We start from the raw sequence: 14335 nt of genomic DNA on the forward strand, positions 1-14335 counted from the left end.
AATGTGGGATTTTGTTTAAAATGTTAATAAATCAGAATGTAAAGATTGTCTTTTTGACTTACTGTAAAACTTCAAATATTAGCCTAGTTCTTATTGGACACCCGGTCCCTTTTACTAGCCCGGTATGGCAAAACATTTTTACAAATAAACGTCTGTCTCAATTAGAGGCTCTTTTACCATGCACTTCATTTTTGGGGATTTTTTTGTTTTTGATGTGTAAAAACTTGGTTGTTGGTTACCTGCTGGAGGTACTGTTAGTTGCTTAGATCATGCACACAAATGTGAATGTTTAACCCTTTGAAACTGTAGCAAATTGGCTTGATTTCTTCAAAACCATGGAAAGAAGGCAATGACCAACAAAAGGCTACAACTACAAGAAAATTAGCACAAAAAATAGTACAGGGAATAATAACAGAGAATCATTAAAAAAAGGAAATACCTAAAATATGCCAAAACAATTCTGATATTTTTTAGCAGCATTTTGAATATGTAGCTATGATAATTATACATGGTTTTGCCCTAGATTTTTTCTTTTACTCACTAGAAATTTTCCCCTAGCTTTTTAAAAATAATTTACGCAAATTTCTCCCAATTTGCTGAACATTTCTTACCAAGTTGCTCATTGCCTTTTGCCCCATATTTCTTGGAAGAAATCAAACCAGTGAAACAAAGGGTCAAACTTTTGTCAGTTTGGACATGCTACACACACAGTTAGCTTGGCAAGATTCTCTGCAATTCAGTCATTCCATTCATTTTATTGAAACCATGATCACCAAAGAAGAAGTAACACCAGCAGAGTAAACAAGAGACACGAAAAAGAGGTTTAATGAGTATTTTGATCGCATTTTGATCTTTGCCGAGCTGCAGTTCTATGTGAAAGGGAAAAAAAACCTGTACCATATAGAGGCCTATCCCAAATATAAGCCTGTTGAGTTCAGTGGTTTAAGCAAATAATAGCCCAAGCTATTCACTGAAGTTTTCCAGTATGTTCAGTTGTATACAGTACAGATTTATTATGGAATTTATGTTAATTAGCTACAACTGATGTTATTTGATGCAATGTCTTTATTATTAATTATGTTATTTTGCTGACATTTGAGCTATAACATTTTTATGACATTATCTATTGTGAATGTGGTCATACTGTATTTTAGGGGCTGACTGATATCGTTTTTTCAGGGCCGAAAAAATACCTGTTATGTTAATGAGATTCCTAACAGACGCTTTGAACTGATATGCATTTATAACAAAAATTCTTTCTGTCAATATCATATTATAATATTTAGAATTTGGAATATAACAAACTGCAACTCAAAATTTTGTTTAAATTCCTCTGGCAAATGTTTAGTCAAAATGGAAACATTTGACATCATGACGGCAAGTTCTCAGCATTTCTTTTGTTATTAAGTCAAGTCTAGTATTGACTAGTATTATGATCATGTATATGATTAAGTATTAAGTCAAAACTAAATCTTTGGCTCGATTCACATTGGACGTGGAAGCAGTGCATGAGCGTTTCAGAACCTGTTTTTGCTTTTTTTTTGTTGTTTTTTTTCAGCACCCATGTAAACAACTCAGGAGCCCCATTTACAAAACTGCTCAGGAAAGCTGACTAAAGGCGGCGTATGGACAAAAATATGTTGATTGGGCATGCACGTCCCACGCTCATTTCCCTTTATAAATCACAATCAACTTAAAATTGAATGCATGTGAGCGAGCGTCTTGTCCCACCCATAGGTGCCTACAAATGGTCAGAGGAACGGTCTTCATTAATATTCATGTATGCTTCCTGCATGGGAGTGAGCATGGCAAACGCTGACAGAAATAACGAAACATTGATAGAAACACGGATAGAACACTGATAGAAAGAGTAAGAAAAGACATTTCACACAAAGTGAAGCTGAAAGGTCTTGTTGACACGTGCGGGAACTTAGTTGGGTAGACACAGCAGTGGCATTACAAACAGCAAAAAGGCAGCAGTGTGGCAGCAGCTGATGGTGTACATGCTGCGACCTCAGAGAGTCGGACTGTGGGCGACATTAAAAAGAAGTGGTCAGATATTAAAGTAAAGGCCAAAAAAACGGTCCGCCCTTCACAGACAGAGCGTGTGTGCTCCTTGATGAGAAACTGGGAGGGATCTCAGTTTCTCCCATGCGCATTATTCTCTAACAGTGCTAAATAAGCCACAGTGCGTCTTTACACATTGTGATTCCCTTTTTATATCCACGCATCGATTGACTGTATCTGAAAAGCTAGATGTGTGGAGAACTGACAAGCAACTCTATGTAACGAAAATGTGATAATATAATATTGATAATAATAATTATTATTATTATTATATCAGTAATGGTGATTATAAACGTTATTTGTATAGCACCTTTCAAAATGAATGAACATTGAATCTTGTCAAGTTTGTTTTTTATAAATCCCAAAATTTTGCTTTGAAAGTGGCATGCGCACACAAGGTTTATAAATGAGGCCCCAGAGCATTCACACTGCCTCCAGGAGCAGCGCTCGTAAGGCGTGTCTCAGCTGCGTGGCAGCCACGGCACATCTAGAGAAACAGTGGCTCACTGATTTTTTTTTAGTTGTCAGTAGAAATAGACAGTGAACATGCTGTTTTGATGATTATATTAACTCTATACCACCTTTCACCTCAGTTTAAAATTCTTTCCTTACCACAGAGATGTGGAAATACAAAGATGTCAATTTTACTTCAGCTTTTCTGCTCCCGTCAGAATAAAATTCCTATGTTTCTGTCAACAGAATCCCATAAATTGTTGACACAAGGTATTTTATTTTGAAATATTTGCAGGACAGTGTTTGTTGACAATGCAGGAGCTGCACAACCTCATGAATGACTTTTTTTCATCAATGTGGAAATTAAGTCAGTCAGCCCCTGCAGAAGTGTCACAGTATGAACACCACAAGTGTGAAACATGCTGCAGTTCGTCTAGGTCGCCGCAATGCACTGCCTCCGCGTCCAATGTGAATCCGGCCTTATCATTTGGTACCTAGAGAAACTCAGACCTTATATCCACAAGAGAACATTTCCTTTTATATCCATAACCTTGTTGTCCTCATAACAAAAACTGTGCCATCAAATCATAGATGTGTTTTTCCTTAAAATGTCACTGTATTATGTGTTATGCATGACCTTTGAAAAAACCTTTAGGAAGGTGTTGCTGTGGCCTCAGTGTTCCCAGTGTTTGTGTTTTCGTTGTCAGTGGCTTTTAGTTAAGCCAAAGTACAGAGCCATCAACACAAGGTCACACTGAGAAAGATTCCTGGAACTGCTCAGTCGCCAGAATCAAATGTTGACATAGTACATTTCAACAAACCACAGCTTTATGTTTGCATGCTGCATACAGACGGTGTGCTATGGTTCAGATGACATGTATGTGAGTGAGTTTGTCATAAGGAGGAGGGGATGGTGGATGTTTTTTTCATGATTTTAGAAGACTTAGTATACTATGACTTTTTCATCATTTTAAAAGACATACTGTACTACAACATTTTTTCATTATTTTGGACGACATACTAAACTATGACGTTTTTTGCTGATTTTGGACGACATACAAAACTATGACGTTTTTTGCTGATTTTGGACGACATACAAAACTATGACGTTTTTTGCTATACTATGATGTTTTCTGATGATTTTGAATAACATACTATGTTGTTTTTTCATGATTTTGGACAACATACTATATTCAATTTTTTCATGATTTAGGATGACATACTATACTATGAAGTTTTTTCATGATTATGGACAACATACTATACCATAACTTTTTTTTGTTTATGATTTTGGATAACATACTATACTATGATGTTTTGTCATCATGGTGGATGACAGTATTATACTATGGCATTTTTTTCATGATTTTTGTCATGACTTCTTATTTCATCATTTTGGATGACATACAGTACTATGCCCTTTTTGATGAGTTTGGATGACATACAGTACTATAGTGTTTTTGATGATTTTGGACAACATACCACACTTTGAAGTTTTTGTCATGATTTTGGATGACATACTAATCTATGACGTTTTTGATGAGTTTTGGAAGACATACTATACTATGTCGTTTGTGCATGATTTTGGACAACGTACTATGCTACGACATTTTTTGATGGGTTTGGGTGACATTCCAAACTATGACGACATACTGTAGTGTGGCGTTTTTGCGTGATTTTTAACCATACTATACATTTTTCATGATTTTGGGTGACATGCTATACTATGACTTTTTGTCATGATTTTGGAGGACATACTATACTATGACATTTTGTTTGTCAATTGGACGACATACAATAATATGGAGTTTTTGATGATTTTGGACTACATACTACATTATGATGTTTTTTGATGATTTTGGATGACATATTATACTATAACCTTATTTGGTGAGTTTGGATTACATACTATACTATGATGTTTTTTGATGATTTTGGACCATGAACTATGATGTCGACATACTATACCATGACGTGTTTTCATGATTTTGGATGACGTACTATACTGTGATGTTTTTTTCATGATTTTGGATGACATACTAAACTGTGACATTTGTCCACCATTTTGGACAACATACTTTACTATAACGTTTTTTCATGATTTTGGATGACATACTTTAATTGGCTTTTTTTTTTTTTTTTGGACCATATACCATACTATGACATTTTTTAAAGATTTTGGACGGCATACAATACTATGACGTTTTTTCATGATTTTGAGCGGCAAACTATACTATGGCGTTTTTTTCATGATTTTGGATGACATAATAAATTGGAAAAACTAATACATTTTTCAAACATTTCAGTTTTATTTCATCTTTTAGCAGATCCTGGAGGTTTGATTTTTGTTAAGTTTTTCCTTTCTATTTTATCTAGACCTTTTTACAGTTAAATTATATATTTTTCTAGTTAGGCCTGTGTAATACTTTTTTATACAAGATAAATAATGAAATTATTAAATATATGTGTGTTAAAAGTGTGTGTTCAATGATGTTTGGGGGGGGGGGGAATGGCTGCAGCTGATCTGTTCCTGTAGTTGGTGTGGTTCAGGAGGTGTGAGTGTGCTCGGGGATTCTGCCATTCTTCGCCTGGATATACTTGGGAATCCACACGGGAACAGGGAAAACACGGACGGAGAAACAAAAGAAACAGTGACTAAACACAGGGGATACACCGACGACGAACTGACAAAGATACAGGGAAGCACAAGGACTATATATACACTAAGAGCGAATGATTGACGAGACACAGGTGAGTTAAGAAGACAGGTGAGGGAATACTGAATAAGTAAACATAGAACGAACACAAGAGGAAATGCTGGAACCCTTGAAATAAAACAGGTAATGCAAACGATAAAACTAAACAAAACTAAGGCAGATTCATGACACTAGTGAAGTTGTCCCGAAACAGGCAAAACCAGTATCTGCAGATGCGTCTGTCGAAATCAAGGAATATTGGTCAAGAATTTTCAAAGTAAAATTTGAGGTAATTTAAGAAGCAAAAAACTTCAATAGAAAAATGCCAATCGTCTCTACTGATACTCATTTATCTGTTCCAAGAAAATAAAGGCTCATTTATTGGCCTGACCCATATATCAGTCATGCTTTTTGTGAGACGTCTCTGCTGATACTGAATTATCCCTGCCAAAAACTTAGTTGATTATCAGCCAGACTCATATATATATATATATATATATATATATATATATATATATATATATATATATATATATATACAGCAGACAGATATATCAGCTGATATTTTATTATGCCATAAAATATAATTTAGCTGTAGATTCATACCATTTAGACACTGATTGTGATATTGCATAACAAATTAAGGCATGTAAAGTTGTGATATATCTTTTTGCCCAATAAATCAGGTGAAGTTATCCCCAAACAGACAAAACCAGTATCGGCAGATGTGTCTGTTGAAATCAAGAAACATCAGTAATAAAATGTCAAAGTAAAATCTCAGGTAAGTCAGAAACTGTGACGTGCTCTCTATGTCCATTAGAGAGCACTGACATGTTTTAATATTCAAGTGTATTGGATTTTTTTTTGCGACACAATTCTCTCCTTGTCTCCTTGCCTGTTATATTAATTGTTTTTGCTGATTTTGGCATTATCCGTTAAATTTTAGCTATGGATCTTGTACTGTTGCATAACCTCTTCCCTTGTGAGGCTCAAACTGCCAACCTAGGCAACATTATTAGAAAACACTCTATAAATTCTCATTGTTATGCTGATGATACACAAATATATCTATCTATGCAACCAGATGAAACTGATCAGCTATCTAGACTTCAAACATGTATTAAGGACATAAAAGACTGGATGAGCCGTAATTTCCTAATGTTGAATTCAGACAAAACTGAAGTTATTGTTCTTGGCCCCAAACACCTCAGAAACTTCCTTTCTAACAATGTAATTTCTCTAGATGGCATTACCTTGGCCTCTAGCACAACTGTAAGGAACCTCAAAGTTTTATTTGATCAAGAGTTATCTTTTGCCTCCCATATAAAACAAACTTCAATGACGGCTTTCTTTCACTTGCGTATCATCGCAAAAATTAGACATATCTTGTCCCAAACAGATGCTGAAAAATTAGTACATGTATTTGTCACCTCTAGGCTGGATTACTGTAATTCCTTGGTATTCGGTTGCCCAAAACAAATCACTTCGGTCTCTCCAACTGGTGCAGAACGCTGCTGCACGTGTTCTAACGGGAACCAAGAAAAGGGACCATATTTCTCCTGTTTTAGCTTTGTTGCACTGGCTGCCTGTGAAATCCAGGATTGAATTTAAAATCCTCCTCCTTACTTACAAAGCTCTAAATGGTCAGGCTCCATCCTATCTGTTGCAGCTCATAGTTCCTTACCAACCCTCAAGATCACTGCGCTCTGAAAGTGCAGGATTACTTGTGGTTCCCAAAGTTTACAAATGTAGGATAGGAACCAGAGCCTTCAGTTACCACGCTCCTCTCTTATGGAACCATCGTCCAGGTTTGGTCAGGGAGGCAGACACCGTTTCAGCTTTTAAGGGTAGACTTAAGACTTTCCTCTTTGATAAAGCTTATAATTAGGGCTGGCTCAGGTTGCCTGGACCTGCCCATAGTTAGGCTGACATAGGTTTAACCTGCCAGGACACTTTCTATAGGGGTCAGAGAGCAGTGGGGACTAACACTACTCTGACCTTTACATTTAAGCCATAATAGCTGATTAGTGACCCTAGTTTTGTTAGTCTGTATATTCCTGGAGCACAAGTTTCTCGTACTCAGTTGAAATCCCCGTCCATGTGACGGGAAGCAGGGAGAGGTGGCAGAGCTTTCGGCCCGATCCGGTGGGGGTGGTTTTGAGTCCGTTCAGACCTGCCACTCTGGCTCTGCTTCCTCTCTCTTTCTTTCTTTTCTATTACTGCTCTCTGGCATTCATAGTTAAGTCGTAATTGCAGATCAATGACTAGGATCCTCATTGAGTGCTTATCCTTTTTACTGCTCACCACCTTGGTTCTGTTGAACTGCACTACGCTAATCCTGTTGCCTCTTGGGAGCATTCATGCTCCCTTGTTTCCTAGTTTCCTGGCCACAACCCTGGCTGTGCCTGATCAGTGTGATATCTGTGCTGGTGCTGTGACCATGTCTTGGTTGTGCTCGTGCTGTGGCTGTACTGATACTGGGCCCCCCCGCACGTCCTGATTGTGGTCTTGGTCCTGGTTGTGCCGATGCTGTGATCATGCCTTTGGACACCTTCATATCAATATATGCATGAGACTCTTATCAATATCATCATAGACCCACAATGACCCACAATATAGAGTGCATTTGATAATTCCGCACCTATTGTTATTGTAATATGACATGGCGTATGTTTACATTATTGCTGTGCATCTCTCCCCCTCTCTCTTTCTCTTTCCTTTTCTTACATAATTGTATTTCATTTGTTATTTATGACATCTATTGCACATCTGTCCGTCCTGGAAGAGGGATCCCTCATCATCCTCTGCCGCTCTTCCTGAGGTTTCTTCCTTTTTTTTCCCCGTTACAGGGGTTCTTTTTCGGGAGTTTTTCCTTGGGTGATGTGAGGGTCTAAGGGCAGAGGGATGTCGTACACTGTAAAGCCCTCTGAGGCAAACTGTGTTTTGTGATAATGGGCTCTATAAATAAAATCGACTTGACTTGACCTTGGAGACTCCAACTGGCCATCTCATCCCCTGAGCAACACTTCAGTTCCTTATACCATTTTGGACGTTCTCTTTACCTTTGACATTTGTACTACAATCTTTAGAAGTCACCTGTCCCAAATAAGGCTCACCCCACAACTTCAGAGACACCAACTGGCCGTCTTACCCACTGAGCCACGCTTCAGTCACTCATACCATTTTGGTCGTTCCCTCTACCTTTCACATTTGGACAACAACCTTTAAAAATCACCTGTTTCAAACAAGGCTGGATCCCACAACCTCAAAGACACTAGCCAGCTGTCTAACCCACTGAGCAAACTTCCTGACAACTGTTTTCGCTGTTCCTTTCCCGCATGGTTTGGACAGCTGCTTGTAAAATTCACCTGCCCTGGGTGAGGTTCAAATTAATGATCTCAAAGTCTGCAGGCAAGCCCTCTAACCAACTGAGCTAAACCTTCAGACTCTTCAACTGTGTTTTAAGTTGCCCTTCAGACTCTTCTCCAGGAAGCAGCCTGTAAACCTTACCTGCCCTGGATAAGGTTCAAACTCAACATTAAAAATAGGTTTTTGTCTTAACATTTGTAGATATTAAAAGTAAATATAACTTGAATATAATTGTTGTCCCAAATATAGTCCCTGACTCTGTTTAAATCTTGCGGCAAAAATCATTTACTTTTGGATAGGCCCAAAACATGTGGTAGTGGTTGGCTTTGTGGGAGTCACACTGGTTTTGCAGCTTCTGAGCAGGTGTAATGAAAATCTAGAGACTCTTCCACTCAAATGTTCTCAATACAGTTGAGCTCGATATCCTCCATTGAAATTTACAATATTCCTTCTAAACTTTTTCTAGAAAACATCTTAGTCTCCCTCTCCCATTTTTATTTTATATAGGTTGTACTTCCTATCTTCACCTCCTGAAATTATTAATAAAATTATTCCAATTATTAAATAATTAAATATCGTCCTGAAATTACTTTATGCCCCAAAGCTGTCCTTTAGGCACTAATGAAAACTTTCAATTAATCATTTTTGTCTCTGTAACATAGAGCTGTATATATGGGAACATACCTAAAGAAATATAAAGTCACTATTATTTAAACTATGTAATCTTTTTGACGTCTAAAAACCCCTGACTGAATAAGGTAGAGTGGGTGCCTCACGTACAGCATGTACATACTACACTATGGCACTGTCAGCCATTTTTTGGACATGCTAAATTATGATGTTTTGGGCCTTTTTTTTCCCAACATTGTATACTATGACGTGTCTCTACAACCTATAATATGTCGTTTTCAGCCATTTTTTGACGTGTCAAAATTTGACGCTTTCTGACATACTAGACTATGAAGTTTTTTTCATGATTTTAGACAACATACTATACTATGACATTTTTTCATGATTTCAGACGACGTACTACACCATGAAGTTTTTTCATGATTTCAGACGTCATTATGCTATGACATTTTTAAAAATCTTTTTGGACAACATGCTATACTATGACTTTTTTTTAATGATTTTGGACGACATACTATACTATGAAGATTTTTCATTAATTTGGACGACATACTATACTTTGACATTTTTCATTATTTTAGACATCATTCTATACTAGATGTTTTTATGATGACTACCATCCTATACTACATACATCAAATAACATTTTCTATGACATGATGCACTGACGTGTTTTTTTACATACAGTACTATGACTTTTTTTCACAATATCCATTAACATCTTTTGAGGTATTATACTATGACATCTTTAATGGCTTGAGAAGATTTTGTATATTTACCTGCTGACTTACTTACTGTTGATGCGTGATTTTCTGTATAATTGTTATACTAATGCAAACTCATCCAATTTTTCCATCTCTTTGTTTCCCTCCTTCTTTGCTAGGTCGACATTAAGTATTAGCATATTAAACCTGTGTGTATTCTTATAGAAGACTAGAAGTTGAATTAGCAGAAGGACATGCCAAATGTCCACCTAGATGAGACTCTGTCTGTCTCTCTGGCTTTGCCTGCTCCTCCCCTCTTTCTCCATGTGGAACAAGGCTACTCTGTGATATTTGCAGAGCTATCCTGCACACCAGCCTTTGTTTCCAGTAAACTCAGATTCTATTTATAGACCACATGTGAGTGAAAAAGTGAGGGAGACTGTTTGTGGAAGTTATTGGAGGGACAGAGATAACTTGCAGCCCTTGAATTAAGTTTTGCGTATCATCTGCTCTCTTGATGAGCACTAATAATACGGGATTACGATTAGCATGGCAGAGGTCATCGGGAAGTAATGTTTGTCTGGATCACATTAAGGTAAGGCTTCCTTTAACAGTGGGTTGTGTTTGAGAAAAAAAAATAGTTTGTTTGAAAATGCAAAACACATGGGAATTACAATTTGTGTTTAGAAAGTGTTAAAGAGCAGGTGGTACTGTGGGCTTTTATAAATTTTGGTAAATTTTTTGGGTGAATTTCTACACTGCACTGCCCGGCAATGAGTGGCCAGAATGTACTTTACATTTGGATTTTGTTGTGGATGAAGTTTGTATATACAAACTTCATCCACAACAATTTCCATCATCAAACATATGTTTGATGATGGAAATTAAATAAATACTAAAAATAGCTTCACTGTAGGTTTACCACTGAAGAGAAAGATGCAACCTCAGGTCATTATTGCCATCGTCAAAGTATAAATTACATGTATGAACATCTAATCGCACTGGTAATTTTAATGATTTTCTGCTACCACACTAAACAATAGTGAAGATATTCCTCTGTTTTATCCCCTGTGTTCTGGAATTACAGCAGTTTCCTTTAGATATAAGGAATGTCAGCCTGTTATATCCTAAAATACAAATGAGAAGGCCCGGATCATGTGATTCTCACTATAATTCAAAGTTTCAGCAACATTTGTGTGAAAGTGAGTTAGTGGTCAAGGTCAAGCCATGCAACTGTAGTGGGTTGCATAATCCTTCAGTAGGATAAAAGTCATATCTCACTGGAGAAAGAGATGAAAAAAAGATATAAATAGCCATGTTTGATAATTCTACATACAGAATTGTGGGGAGGAAAATATTTTTGATCTAATCTGGGACTGTTTTTGGCCTTAATAGATGAATGTAGGGAATGCCTGACTAATGTGGGACGGACACCTGCTTTGATGAATTGGTAGATTATGTAGATTCTGAAGTCACTGGTACTGTACAGGCACTTTTTTTTCTTTTTGTTTGTTTGTTTTGTACAACAAAAAAGAGACGGAAAAATACAACTCACAAGTTGTATTTTTGTTTTTGTTTTTTGTTGTATATCTGTCTTTACTGAAGTTTTGCTTTTTGTTTGGAAAAGATGAGACAGTGATCATTTGTCTCGATTATGTGTTTTGTTCTGATGTCCATACTAAAAAAACATCAGTAAAAAACGTGGCCTGCAACAGATGAAGTAAGGCTTGTTGATTTTAGCTGGGACAATTTTTGGAAAACTTGCAGCCCCTACCTGACTGTAATGCAACTGTAGGAGTCTGCAGTCAATAAGAGTGTAAAACAGTCAATAAAACCAAATTTTCAACAATCATCACAGCAGCAGTGAGACATACACTCATACATGTGCACACACTTACTGACTGGTCCAGTAGTTTGCAAGATTAGCTGTTGACACACACACATACACACACACACACACACACACACACACACACACACACACACACACGATTCCCTCTAAGCTTATGTCAGGTGGAGATATAAATACTTAAACACTGAAATATATTAAAATGTCAATTGGGGTTCAACTCCAACGCATTCAAGAATGCTGGCCTTGGACATAAAGTGCTGGATGCACATTTGCCGCTCTAGACAAAAAACAATTATGACACTGCTCTATTTGCAACAATACCAGCAATAGCACACAAAGGTCAATATGCCATACACATAAAGCAAACAACAGTAAAAACAAACTATGTTTTACACATTACGCAAATGCTCTGTGCAACAATTATGTGCTGAAAATGTCAACAATATCAAAGTATGCAAAATATGCAAAGGTGCATTTTGTAAATCCATGTACAAATAATAACAACTTCAATAACCTGGTCTGGAATTCTATACAGCAAAGTGATGACAGTGTGTAGCAATTTTCAAAATAATGCAATTTCAGCACATCAAACTAAATAATACCAATGCAGATCTCTCTATACGCCACTTTCTCCTGTGCAATTGTGTAATTGCAAACACAATAGCTTGTGAAAGGCTCAGTATCCTTTCGCATGCTATTTAACCCTTTGAAACCTGAGAAAATTGGTGTATTTTCTTTGAAAAAAAAACCCAAACTACACATATACATTAATATATTTAATATACTGTACATTAATATAATGTCACAACAAAAATGTAAACATGTATATTTTCTTTAATTTTCAGCATTTTGAGGTGTGTTTACTTTTTTTACATTTACTCGTTTTTTGCTATTTTTGGGCCATGTCAAAGTTGCTTTTTACCTTCTTTCCATGTTTTGAAAGCTATCAAAGCAATTTGCTCAGGTTTCAAAGGGTTAATGTAGTAATTAGTAATTTGTAATCTATTGCTTAAAAAAGTAACCTTCCCAACACTTATTACATATGTCATAATGTGGGGCTGTCCTCTCTTACAAACACTCAAATCAATTCCTTAATCAGGGAATTGATCAACTTTAACCAATTTTCACTTCATTTGACCTCATACTAATGATACAAAATTCCAGCGTCCCCACATACGCTGTCATGCAGCCTCTTGTTGAGAATGTGTGCGAGACAATACAAGTTGGAGTTCAATTATTTTTGTCCAGTCGGGCAGCAGGATGTGCACTCAGTGTTTTTGTTTAGGCAGACATTTTTAGAAGCCCACAAAGACAAAACAATGTGTACAACGTCATTACAGGCGAATATGGGATGGGCTGACCCTCTCACAAGTACAGAGTAACAATGTAGGCAACACACACACGCGCACTCGCACACTTCCTCCACCCTTCTTGTAAACTGGTTAGGTAGAATATAACTCTTAGGAAAAAAAAATCCTATAAACTAAGTTGCAACCACATGACATTAAGATTACAAAGTTATCCCAAACACTGGCAGGATTCAAGACAGGAAGACACGCAATAACGAACGTGCACACAAGCATGTTGTGATCCATTTCCTGCTCTGCTCTTTTCCACTTTACCTTGTGTGGTCCCTATATTTAGCTCAGTCCAGGGAAACCAACCAACACAGGCAGGAAAACTAAGTTGGGAAAGAATTGAAGGAAGTCTAGTGGCCATTTAGACAAACAACACAGACAGTGGGATCAGTGCTGGCTCAATACACAGCACAGCTCTACTATATGGCAGCAACAGACAAAGGGCTGTAGGATGATAGAGGGCCATCTGAAGAAGTCAGGAGATACTATCAGAGCTATGTTGAGTTGGGCCATTTGGATCCAGCTGGATTTGAGTTACGATGTGGATTTGAACAGACAAAAAGTGGATTTATACATTAACATGTCTAAAAGGTGGATCCATGTGGTCTGCTGGTAGATCTTGATTGCTCCAAAGTCTCAGATGAGGTAAGATGCATTTATGGTTGCCTAATGTTTGAATAGAAGCCTGCCTTTTTAACAAATCCTACTGACTCCCCCTAAATTGTTTTGTAAATTTGTGCCATAATGCCGTAATATGAGTTTTAATGTACTCTAACATGACTGTAATGACATTGTGCTGTTTGGATGGACACTGACCATGTAAAGACTTGCTTGTCTTGTCTAGTCCCATCTTTCAGGTATTTAGTGGAATATTTGTCTTCATCAGGATTTCATTTTACATCACATTTGCACTAAGGCAGTCAAACAGAAATATATTTTAATTGCGAGTAATTACAGAATTTGAATAGTTAATTGCAATGAATTACATTTTTTAATCATGTTTTCAATTCTATTATTTTGCATTACAAACATTTTTTAGGGTCCATACTGAAAGGTGAAGCAAATCTTACCAAAATGTCTTGATTAGGAAGCAAATGACAGCAAAAAAACTGCATGGGACTAACATAAAGTGGGCATGTCAATGAAGGGGAGACTTGTGGGTACCCACAGAACACATTTTTAGCCAGATATCTTAAAGTCAGAGGT

General features: G+C 36.9%; 1 protein-coding gene across 2 annotated transcripts in view; it reads left to right on the top strand.

Annotated features, from left to right (window-relative positions):
* Positions 1-10371: 10371 nt before the first annotated feature.
* The window catches only part of rasgrp3 (RAS guanyl releasing protein 3 (calcium and DAG-regulated)), a 39402-nt gene continuing 35438 nt past the window's right edge, over positions 10372-14335 (top strand). Inside the window, exon 1 of one of the 2 annotated variants that reach the window (XM_088086641.1) lies at positions 10372-10514. The gene's annotated coding sequence lies outside the window, so the exon portion shown is untranslated. Of the gene's footprint in view, positions 10515-13471; positions 13775-14335 lie in introns of those variants that run through there. The other variant, XM_042502545.2, reaches the window with a different exon arrangement.

This window comes from Plectropomus leopardus, chromosome 13, assembly GCF_026936395.1.
Source record: "Plectropomus leopardus strain MGB_pleo_1.0 chromosome 13, ASM2693639v1, whole genome shotgun sequence".
NCBI classification, from domain to species: domain Eukaryota; kingdom Metazoa; phylum Chordata; class Actinopteri; order Perciformes; family Serranidae; genus Plectropomus; species Plectropomus leopardus.